This window comes from Bombus huntii, unplaced genomic scaffold (assembly GCF_024542735.1).
Source record: "Bombus huntii isolate Logan2020A unplaced genomic scaffold, iyBomHunt1.1 ctg00000101.1, whole genome shotgun sequence".
Classification (NCBI taxonomy): Eukaryota; Metazoa; Arthropoda; class Insecta; order Hymenoptera; family Apidae; genus Bombus; species Bombus huntii.
In genome coordinates this window covers 92501-102500 of record NW_026099355.1, presented here as the reverse complement: position 1 = coordinate 102500, position 10000 = coordinate 92501, and the positions used below count along the sequence as shown (strand labels likewise).

The 10000-nt window shown below is 44.5% G+C and overlaps 2 non-coding genes across 2 annotated transcripts; both read right to left on the bottom strand.

Annotated features, from left to right (window-relative positions):
• Positions 1 to 219: 219 nt before the first annotated feature.
• On the bottom strand, positions 220 to 374 carry LOC126876894 (5.8S ribosomal RNA). Its single transcript, XR_007694606.1, has one exon. It is a non-coding gene; the product is annotated as a 5.8S ribosomal RNA (ribosomal RNA).
• Positions 375 to 3584: 3210 nt separating this feature from the next.
• Positions 3585 to 5507, bottom strand: LOC126876874 (small subunit ribosomal RNA). The gene has a single exon (XR_007694590.1). It is a non-coding gene; the product is annotated as a small subunit ribosomal RNA (ribosomal RNA).
• Positions 5508 to 10000: the final 4493 nt, after the last annotated feature.

Sequence of the window (10000 nt, the reverse complement as noted above, 5' to 3'; positions counted from 1 at the left end):
GCGACGAACGCCGACGAGCGTCCAACAATCGCTCGTACGTCGCGTATGTTCTCTCCGTCCGCTCTTATTCGTATCCTCGTTCTTGTACCTTCGTCCGACTCTGAAACGTTCTCTTATATAAAGAAGAACGACGGCGGGTTGTTAAGGCAAGAAGGGACAGAGAGAGACAGATACGGAGAGTAACGATACGCAACGCAAGCAGTCTTAGGTTTACGTGAGCAACCCTCAGCCAGGCGTGGTCCAGGAATTGTATCCGTGGACCGCAATGTGCGTTCGAAATGTCGATGTTCATGTGTCCTGCAGTTCACACGTTGACGCGCAATTAGCTGCGTTCTTCATCGACCCACGAGCCAAGTGATCCACCGTTCAGGGTAATCTTTTATAAATTTACAACAGTTCAATACTCAAATGTACTCTTCTCGGTTCTAGCGAAGCCGAGTTCCGTCACGTTCGACCAACGGGAATCGAACGCGCAGAAGTCGCCATAGGATTGACGACACAAAAACGTTCGAAAAAAAAGAAAACGACGAACGCGCGAAGATACGCGCGTTCGCCGGCCGGGCGTAAAGTACATTATGATATATAACAACCATCGAGATCGAAGCTCCGTTCGTCAGGAAACGACGGGGATATATACACCCGATTCTGAATCCTCTGTACAGCACACGATCTCGCGAACGAGTAAGCACGGTGGCTAGCCCATGTTATATATGTGTTTGATTCTACTCTCTCGTCCAATTATTCAAGAAACAGCGCGCGTGCATCTCTCCATCGTTCGGGTGATAGTAAAGATTCGATGGGATTCGCGCGGCCGTCCGCCTCGAGCGGTCTTTCGTCCCAATATCCAGAAGCAGAGTTTGAAAAACTCTAGCGACGGCACGGGTGTCCGACTCACGACATCGAGGTTTCGAAGCCGGCGATCCCCTCCGAACGGATGGCGACCACGCGACCGACTGAAAGCATGAAAAATCGACGAAAGATAGAACACATCTCCGTTCGGGTGGTGTTTTTTCTTTAAAAAAAAAAAAAAAAAACAAAAATTCGATGGGACTCGCAGCCATCGTCCTCGCGCGGTCTTTCGTCCCGATATCCAGAAGCAGAGTTTGAAAAACTCTAGCGACGGCACGGGTGTCCGACTCACGACAACGAGGATAGACAGCCGGTCCCCTCCGAACGGGTTATGCGACGATAAACTCGATGAAACTTTAGTCTCGTTCAGGTAGTGTGTGTCTTGTAAATCAAAAATTCGATGGGACACGCATCCATCGTCCTCGCGCGGTCTTTCGTCCCAACATCCAGAAGCAGAGTTTGAAAAACTCTAGCGACGGCACGGGTGTCCGACTCACGACAACGAGGATAGACAGCCGGTCCCCTCTGAACGGTATATTATATATGAGATGATAGACGACAAACTGGATGAAACTTTAAGTCTCGTTCAGGTAGTGTGTAAATCAAAAATTCGATGGGACTCGCATCCGTCGTCCTCGCGCGGTCTTTCGTCCCGATATCCAGAAGCAGAGTTTGAAAAACTCTAGCGACGGCACGGGTGTCCGACTCACGACAACGAGGAAAGACAGCCGGTCCCCTCTGAACGGTATATTATATGAAACTTTAAGTCTCGTTCAGGTAGTGTGTAAGTCAAAAATTCGATGGGACTCGCATCCGTCGTCCTCGCGCGGTCTTTCGTCCCGATATCCAGAAGCAGAGTTTGAAAAACTCTAGCGACGGCACGGGTGTCCGACTCACGACAACGAGGATAGACAGCCGGTCCCCTCTGAACGGTATATTATATATGCGATGATAGACGACAAACTGGATGAAACTTTAAGTCTCGTTCAGGTAGTGTGTAAATAAAAAATTCGATGGGACTCGCATCCGTCGTCCTCGCGCGGTCTTTCGTCCCGATATCCAGAAGCAGAGTTTGAAAAACTCTAGCGACGGCACGGGTGTCCGACTCACGACAACGAGGAAAGACAGCCGGTCCCCTCTGAACGGTATATTATATGAAACTTTAAGTCTCGTTCAGGTAGTGTGTAAGTCAAAAATTCGATGGGACTCGCATCCGTCGTCCTCGCGCGGTCTTTCGTCCCGATATCCAGAAGCAGAGTTTGAAAAACTCTAGCGACGGCACGGGTGTCCGACTCACGACAACGAGGATAGACAGCCGGTCCCCTCTGAACGGTATATAATATACATTATGCGACGGTAGACGATCAACTAGACGAAACTTTAGTCTCGTTCAGGTGGTGTAAAAAAAATTCGATGGGATACGCACGCACGGCTGTCGTCGTCCTCGAGCGGTCTTTCGTCCCAATATCCAGAAGCAGAGTTTGAAAAACTCTAGCGACGGCACGGGTGTCCGACTCACGACATCGAGGCTTCGAAGCCGGCGGCGTTCCCCTCTGAACGAACTTCGGCTAGACTAGTTACGAATCGTTGCTACACATCGTCTTCATCGTCGTCGTCGTCGACATCGACATCATCATCATCATCATCATCATATCATCATCATCATCATCATCATCGGTCATCGTCGCATAGCGGGCCAACATCCACGCGATGCGTCTTCGTTCTAGGTTACCCGATCCACGAGTATGTTACACGTGGTTTCGTTATTTCGAACGAAACGACATACGAAGAGCACACGCCCTTTGGGTAGGAAGCACGTTTCGAGAACGACGAGAGTTTCGATGAAAGAGACGAGAGAAGTCGACGCAGAAGGTATCCATGGATCTTCGAAGAGAACCTTCGAAGATGTATATCGGTATCCTTTCGCTCTGCGCGACTCGCTACAAGTTCTTTCGCTCTCGTCGACTCGTTCTAGACGCTTCGTTCGATCCCAAAGAGGAGTCTTCGATATGTCCCGTTGCTAGGAGGAGAACAAACGCAACACAGACCACGAAACATAGAAGAGAATAGGCGAGCATGATCACTCCGACACGAGGCACTTTAGAGATTTTCTTATTAGTTTGCATGGACTTTTATATTTCGTTTGTACGGTTTCCACGATGCAAATACGAAATACGAGATCGTGACGGCGGGTCTTTCTGTGTACGGCCTCTCGCAGGCGCCACGACTGCATTTCTCTTTACACCTGGTTTCCATCGTAATTTTTTCGTTTGATATCGAGCCTTAACTTTTGTTGGCTCTTTCGAAGCTAGAGTTCCCTTTTATTAGAATTTCATATATATATATATATATTATATGTTATATGTTTTATTTCGGAGACGGCGGGTCTTTCTGTTTACGACCTCACGCAGGCGCCTCGAATAAGTTTCATTCGCATTTCGTTTTTATACTTGTATATATATATCTCTTCATCCCGATGATCGAGAGAGAGTGCCACCTTCTCTTCGTATAATTCCGTAGCTGGAGGGTCGTCTCCTCCTTAAGAATATTTCTATTCGTGCCAACGGAGGTTGCCAAGCTCCCTGGCGTTTTCGTTTGTTAAAGTATATAGCTTGTTAATACGTCGTATATACTTTCGTCGATACAGGAGGAGTACGGCTCCTTACCGACCATTGTGATATATATTTCATAGTTTTTATATGTGTTCAAGTCAAATTCTTTTGGTATCGTATCGTTAATGATCCTTCCGCAGGTTCACCTACGGAAACCTTGTTACGACTTTTACTTCCTCTAAATGATCAAGTTTGGTCATCTTCCCGGTAACATCGGCAATGCTTATCACATTGGCCGCGCACCAGTCCGAAGACCTCACTAAATCATTCAATCGGTAGTAGCGACGGGCGGTGTGTACAAAGGGCAGGGACGTAATCAACGCGAGCTTATGACTCGCGCTTACTGGGAATTCCTCGTTCATGGGGAATAATTGCAAGCCCCAATCCCTAGCACGAAGGAGGTTCAGCGGGTTACCCGGGCCTTTCGGCCAGGGAAAACACGCTGATTCCTTCAGTGTAGCGCGCGTGCGGCCCAGAACATCTAAGGGCATCACAGACCTGTTATTGCTCAATCTCGTGCGGCTAGAAGCCGCCTGTTCCTCTAAGAAGATTTGTTTGTACGTTGGTAGTAAAAACCCACCGACCGAAGCCGGGGGCCTTCGAGATACCATAAGTTACGTCTATTTAGCAGGCTAGAGTCTCGTTCGTTATCGGAATTAACCAGACAAATCGCTCCACCAACTAAGAACGGCCATGCACCACCACCCACCGAATCAAGAAAGAGCTATCAATCTGTCAATCCTTCCGGTGTCCGGGCCTGGTGAGGTTTCCCGTGTTGAGTCAAATTAAGCCGCAGGCTCCACTCCTGGTGGTGCCCTTCCGTCAATTCCTTTAAGTTTCAGCTTTGCAACCATACTTCCCCCGGAACCCAAAAGCTTTGGTTTCCCGGAAGCTGCCCGCCGAGTCATCGGAGGAACTTCGGCGGATCGCTGGCTGGCATCGTTTATGGTTAGAACTAGGGCGGTATCTGATCGCCTTCGAACCTCTAACTTTCGTTCTTGATTAATGAAAACATTTTTGGCAAATGCTTTCGCTTCTGTCCGTCTTGCGACGATCCAAGAATTTCACCTCTAACGTCGCAATACGAATGCCCCCATCTGTCCCTATTAATCATTACCTCGGGGCTCCGAAAACCAACAAAATAGAACCGAGGTCCTATTCCATTATTCCATGCACACAGTATTCAGGCGAAGGTAGCCTGCTTTAAGCACTCTAATTTGTTCAAAGTAAACGTATCGGCCCACCTCGACACTCAGTGAAGAGCACCGCGATGGGATATTAGTTGGACCGCCCGCGAGGAGCTAAGCCCACCGATAGGACGTACCACATAATGCCAGTTAAACACCGCGAGCGGTGAACCGACACTGTGACACACAGATTCAACTACGAGCTTTTTAACCGCAACAACTTTAATATACGCTATTGGAGCTGGAATTACCGCGGCTGCTGGCACCAGACTTGCCCTCCAATTGGTCCTCGTTAAAGGATTTAAAGTGTACTCATTCCGATTACGGGGCCTCGGATGAGTCCCGTATCGTTATTTTTCGTCACTACCTCCCCGTGCCGGGAGTGGGTAATTTGCGCGCCTGCTGCCTTCCTTGGATGTGGTAGCTGTTTCTCAGGCTCCCTCTCCGGAATCGAACCCTGATTCCCCGTTACCCGTTACAACCATGGTAGGCGCAGAACCTACCATCGACAGTTGATAAGGCAGACATTTGAAAGATGCGTCGCCGGTGCTAGATGACCATGCGATCAGCACAAAGTTATTCAGAGTCACCAAAACAAACGATGGACGGACAGACGAGCCATCCGCCACCGATTGGTTTTGATCTAATAAAAGCATTCCTACCATCTCTGGTCGGAATCTGTTTGCATGTATTAGCTCTAGAATTACCACAGTTATCCAAGTAAATGTAGGTATGATCTAAGAAACCATAACTGATTTAATGAGCCATTCGCGGTTTCACCTTAATGCGGCATGTACTGAGACATGCATGGCTTAATCTTTGAGACAAGCATATGACTACTGGCAGGATCAACCAGGGATCTTATTCGTATAACAATTCTTATAAATTTCGTTTAAGTTCTCTTCGTGTCGTAGGTGGGACGTAAGCACCGTACGACGAGACTTTTCGTTCTTAAGATAGATATATCTATAAAATATATCTCCTAGCGACGTTCGAGATACACCCATAGTTCAGTAATAATCTTCGAACGCCGCTCGCAGCCACTTTGTAATTCTCAACTCCACCTCCTCTCTTCTCTCTCTCTCTTTCTCATAGTCTTATATAAAATGTTTAGAATCGTACTTCTAAAGGAACATTTCCATAATGCTGTCTTCGTGTAAAAAGACTTATTAGAATATCTTAGCGGTAAAGCACGTATACGCACCTCACGCTGAACGAACAAGCGCGTATCCCAGTGCGTCGCGCTGGACATACCGTAAGAATATTCTTTCAATCGGTAGAACATTTTCGGCAGAAGACATACTACGCAAAGATAGTACGCTCCTACCGCCTCATCGGATACTTCTGCGAAAGCAGAAGTTTTTATAGAAAGCAGACGGTTATACTCTTTTGAATGAATCGATGCTCAGTTAGTACAAGCACACACGCATCTAACAATTTTTGTTAGAATACGTACACACAGGTCACCAGCTTCCCGACTCAGGGGAACCTTGCCACGATATTTGGTCATTACGTCCAGGACAGCGACCCGCGGCGCAGCAGTGTAGAGAAAAAACCAGAACGAGAACGGAGGAACAGTCGAGAAATAGCGTAAAATACACTAAGACTCGAGGAGCGGTGACTGAATTCTCAACCGAGGCCGTAGAATAGCCACGCGCTCAACGCTGTTCCGACCGAACCGTCCGGCTCGACGTCTCTCTTATAGATACGAAAGCGCCAGCCGGAAGGCCGGCGCCGGCCGGGCTAGCGGCCGCGCGCTTACGGTGCAAAACCTCCGTAGCAACGTACCGTTCGGAAGGGACGCTGGAACTTAGTCTCGCGAACGCTCGATCACTACTATACAAAGCCAATATCCAACCATCGAAATACATTACCAGACGTTTTATTAACATAATAGAAATGCATTTTTACCAAAAAATTAATTTTTTTTTTCACCGAAAAATTGCATCAGTAAACATACTCTTTTATCGAATACGGACAAAAAATAAGTTTATAATCAATTACAATACGTTAAAATAAGTAGAAATATGCAAAAAAATATATACCTTGTAACGTTAATTAACGAAAAAATTAGAAAAATATCCCAGTCGTGTCAGTTCGACGAACGCTAATTTTTTGAAAAAATCGATAAAAATGTTTAATCCCGACGTATTTAATAGAGATAGAACGATTCCCGTAAAAAAATTTATACCTTGTAACGCTTTTTAACGAATAAACTCGAAAAAACTTTTTCGCCCTCGGAATTTTTCTAAGTCCCAACGTACCGGCTCGGAATTTTTCTATGTTCCAACGACCGGTCGTGTCGGTCCAAACGTTTTTATATCCGTCTGCCGACGATATAAACGCTTAATCCCGACGTATTTTATCGAGTTATAACGATTTCTTGAAAAATATTCGTACGTTATAACGCTTTTTAACGAATTAATCGAAAAAGAGTGTTCGGTCCGAAAATTTTCTAAGTACGAACGACCGGCCGCATAGGTCCGTTTTTAAAAATCGTTCTCGGACGGAAATAAACCATTAATCCCGACGTATTTCGTCGAGTTACGTCGATTTATGCAAAAAAATTCATACCTTGTAACGCTTTTTAACGAATAAACTCGAAAAAACTTTTTCGCCCTCGGAATTTTTCTAAGTCCCAACGTACCGGCTCGGAATTTTTCTATGTTCCAACGACCGGTCGTGTCGGTCCAAACGTTTTTATATCCGTCTGCCGACGATATAAACGCTTAATCCCGACGTATTTTATCGAGTTATAACGATTTCTTGAAAAATATTCGTACGTTATAACGCTTTTTAACGAATTAATCGAAAAAGAGTGTTCGGTCCGAAAATTTTCTAAGTACGAACGACCGGCCGCATAGGTCCGTTTTTAAAAATCGTTCTCGGACGGAAATAAACCATTAATCCCGACGTATTTCGTCGAGTTACGTCGATTTATGCAAAAAAATTCATACCTTGTAACGCTTTTTAACGAATAAACTCGAAAAAACTTTTTCGCCCTCGGAATTTTTCTAAGTCCCAACGTACCGGCTCGGAATTTTTCTATGTTCCAACGACCGGTCGTGTCGGTCCAAACGTTTTTATATCCGTCTGCCGACGATATAAACGCTTAATCCCGACGTATTTTATCGAGTTATAACGATTTCTTGAAAAATATTCGTACGTTATAACGCTTTTTAACGAATTAATCGAAAAAGAGTGTTCGGTCCGAAAATTTTCTAAGTACGAACGACCGGCCGCATAGGTCCGTTTTTAAAAATCGTTCTCGGACGGAAATAAACCATTAATCCCGACGTATTTCGTCGAGTTACGTCGATTTATGCAAAAAAATTCATACCTTGTAACGCTTTTTAACGAATAAACTCGAAAAAACTTTTTCGCCCTCGGAATTTTTCTAAGTCCCAACGTACCGGCTCGGAATTTTTCTATGTTCCAACGACCGGTCGTGTCGGTCCAAACGTTTTTATATCCGTCTGCCGACGATATAAACGCTTAATCCCGACGTATTTTATCGAGTTATAACGATTTCTTGTAAAATATTCGTACCTTCTAACACTTTTTAACGAGTTATTTGGAGGGGATCTTTCGGCCTTTTCGTAGCAGTGCGAAAAAATTCTAAGTTCCAACGTCCCGGTCACGTTGGTCCGGAGGATGAAATTTTTTAAAAAAATAAAGTGAAATCGTTACGTTCGACTAGATTTCGTCGATACGTAACGATTTCACGCAAAATTTCGATACGTTATAACGCTTTTTAGCGAGTTATTTCGAGTTGAACTTTCGGTACTTTCGTAACGGGGCGAAAAAATTCTAAGTTCCAACGTCCCGGTCACGTTGGTCCGGAGGGTGAAATTTTTTAAAAAAATAAAGTGAAATCGCTACTTTCGACTAGATTTCGTCGAAACGTAACGATTTCACGCAAAATTTCGATACGTTATAACGCTTTTTAGCGAGTTATTTCGAGTTGAACTTTCGGTACTTTCGTAACGGGGCGAAAAAATTCTAAGTTCCAACGTCCCGGTCACGTTGGTCCGGAGGGTGAAATTTTTTAAAAAAATAAAGTGAAATCGCTACTTTCGACTAGATTTCGTCGAAACGTAACGATTTCACGCAAAATTTCGATACGTTATAACGCTTTTTAGCGAGTTATTTCGAGTTGAACTTTCGGTACTTTCGTAACGGGGCGAAAAAATTCTAAGTTCCAACGTCCCGGTCACGTTGGTCCGGAGGATGAAATTTTTTAAAAAAATAAAGTGAAATCGTTACGTTCGACTAGATTTCGTCGATACGTAACGATTTCACGCAAAATTTCGATACGTTATAACGCTTTTTAGCGAGTTATTTCGAGTTGAACTTTCGGTACTTTCGTAACGGGGCGAAAAAATTCTAAGTTCCAACGTCCCGGTCACGTTGGTCCGGAGGGTGAAATTTTTTAAAAAAATAAAGTGAAATCGCTACTTTCGACTAGATTTCGTCGAAACGTAACGATTTCACGCAAAATTTCGATACGTTATAACGCTTTTTAGCGAGTTATTTCGAGTTGAACTTTCGGTACTTTCGTAACGGGGCGAAAAAATTCTAAGTTCCAACGTCCCGGTCACGTTGGTCCGGAGGATGAAATTTTTTAAAAAAATAAAGTGAAATCGTTACGTTCGACTAGATTTCGTCGATACGTAACGATTTCACGCAAAATTTCGATACGTTATAACGCTTTTTAGCGAGTTATTTCGAGTTGAACTTTCGGTACTTTCGTAACGGGGCGAAAAAATTCTAAGTTCCAACGTCCCGGTCACGTTGGTCCGGAGGGTGAAATTTTTTAAAAAAATAAAGTGAAATCGCTACTTTCGACTAGATTTCGTCGAAACGTAACGATTTCACGCAAAATTTCGATACGTTATAACGCTTTTTAGCGAGTTATTTCGAGTTGAACTTTCGGTACTTTCGTAACGGGGCGAAAAAATTCTAAGTTCCAACGTCCCGGTCACGTTGGTCCGGAGGGTGAAATTTTTTAAAAAAATAAAGTGAAATCGCTACTTTCGACTAGATTTCGTCGAAACGTAACGATTTCACGCAAAATTTCGATACGTTATAACGCTTTTTAGCGAGTTATTTCGAGTTGAACTTTCGGTACTTTCGTAACGGGGCGAAAAAATTCTAAGTTCCAACGTCCCGGTCACGTTGGTCCGGAGGATGAAATTTTTTAAAAAAATAAAGTGAAATCGTTACGTTCGACTAGATTTCGTCGAAACGTAACGATTTCACGCAAAATTTCGATACGTTATAACGCTTTTTAGCGAGTTATTTCGAGTTGAACTTTCGGTACTTTCGTAACGGGGCGAAAAAATTCTAAGT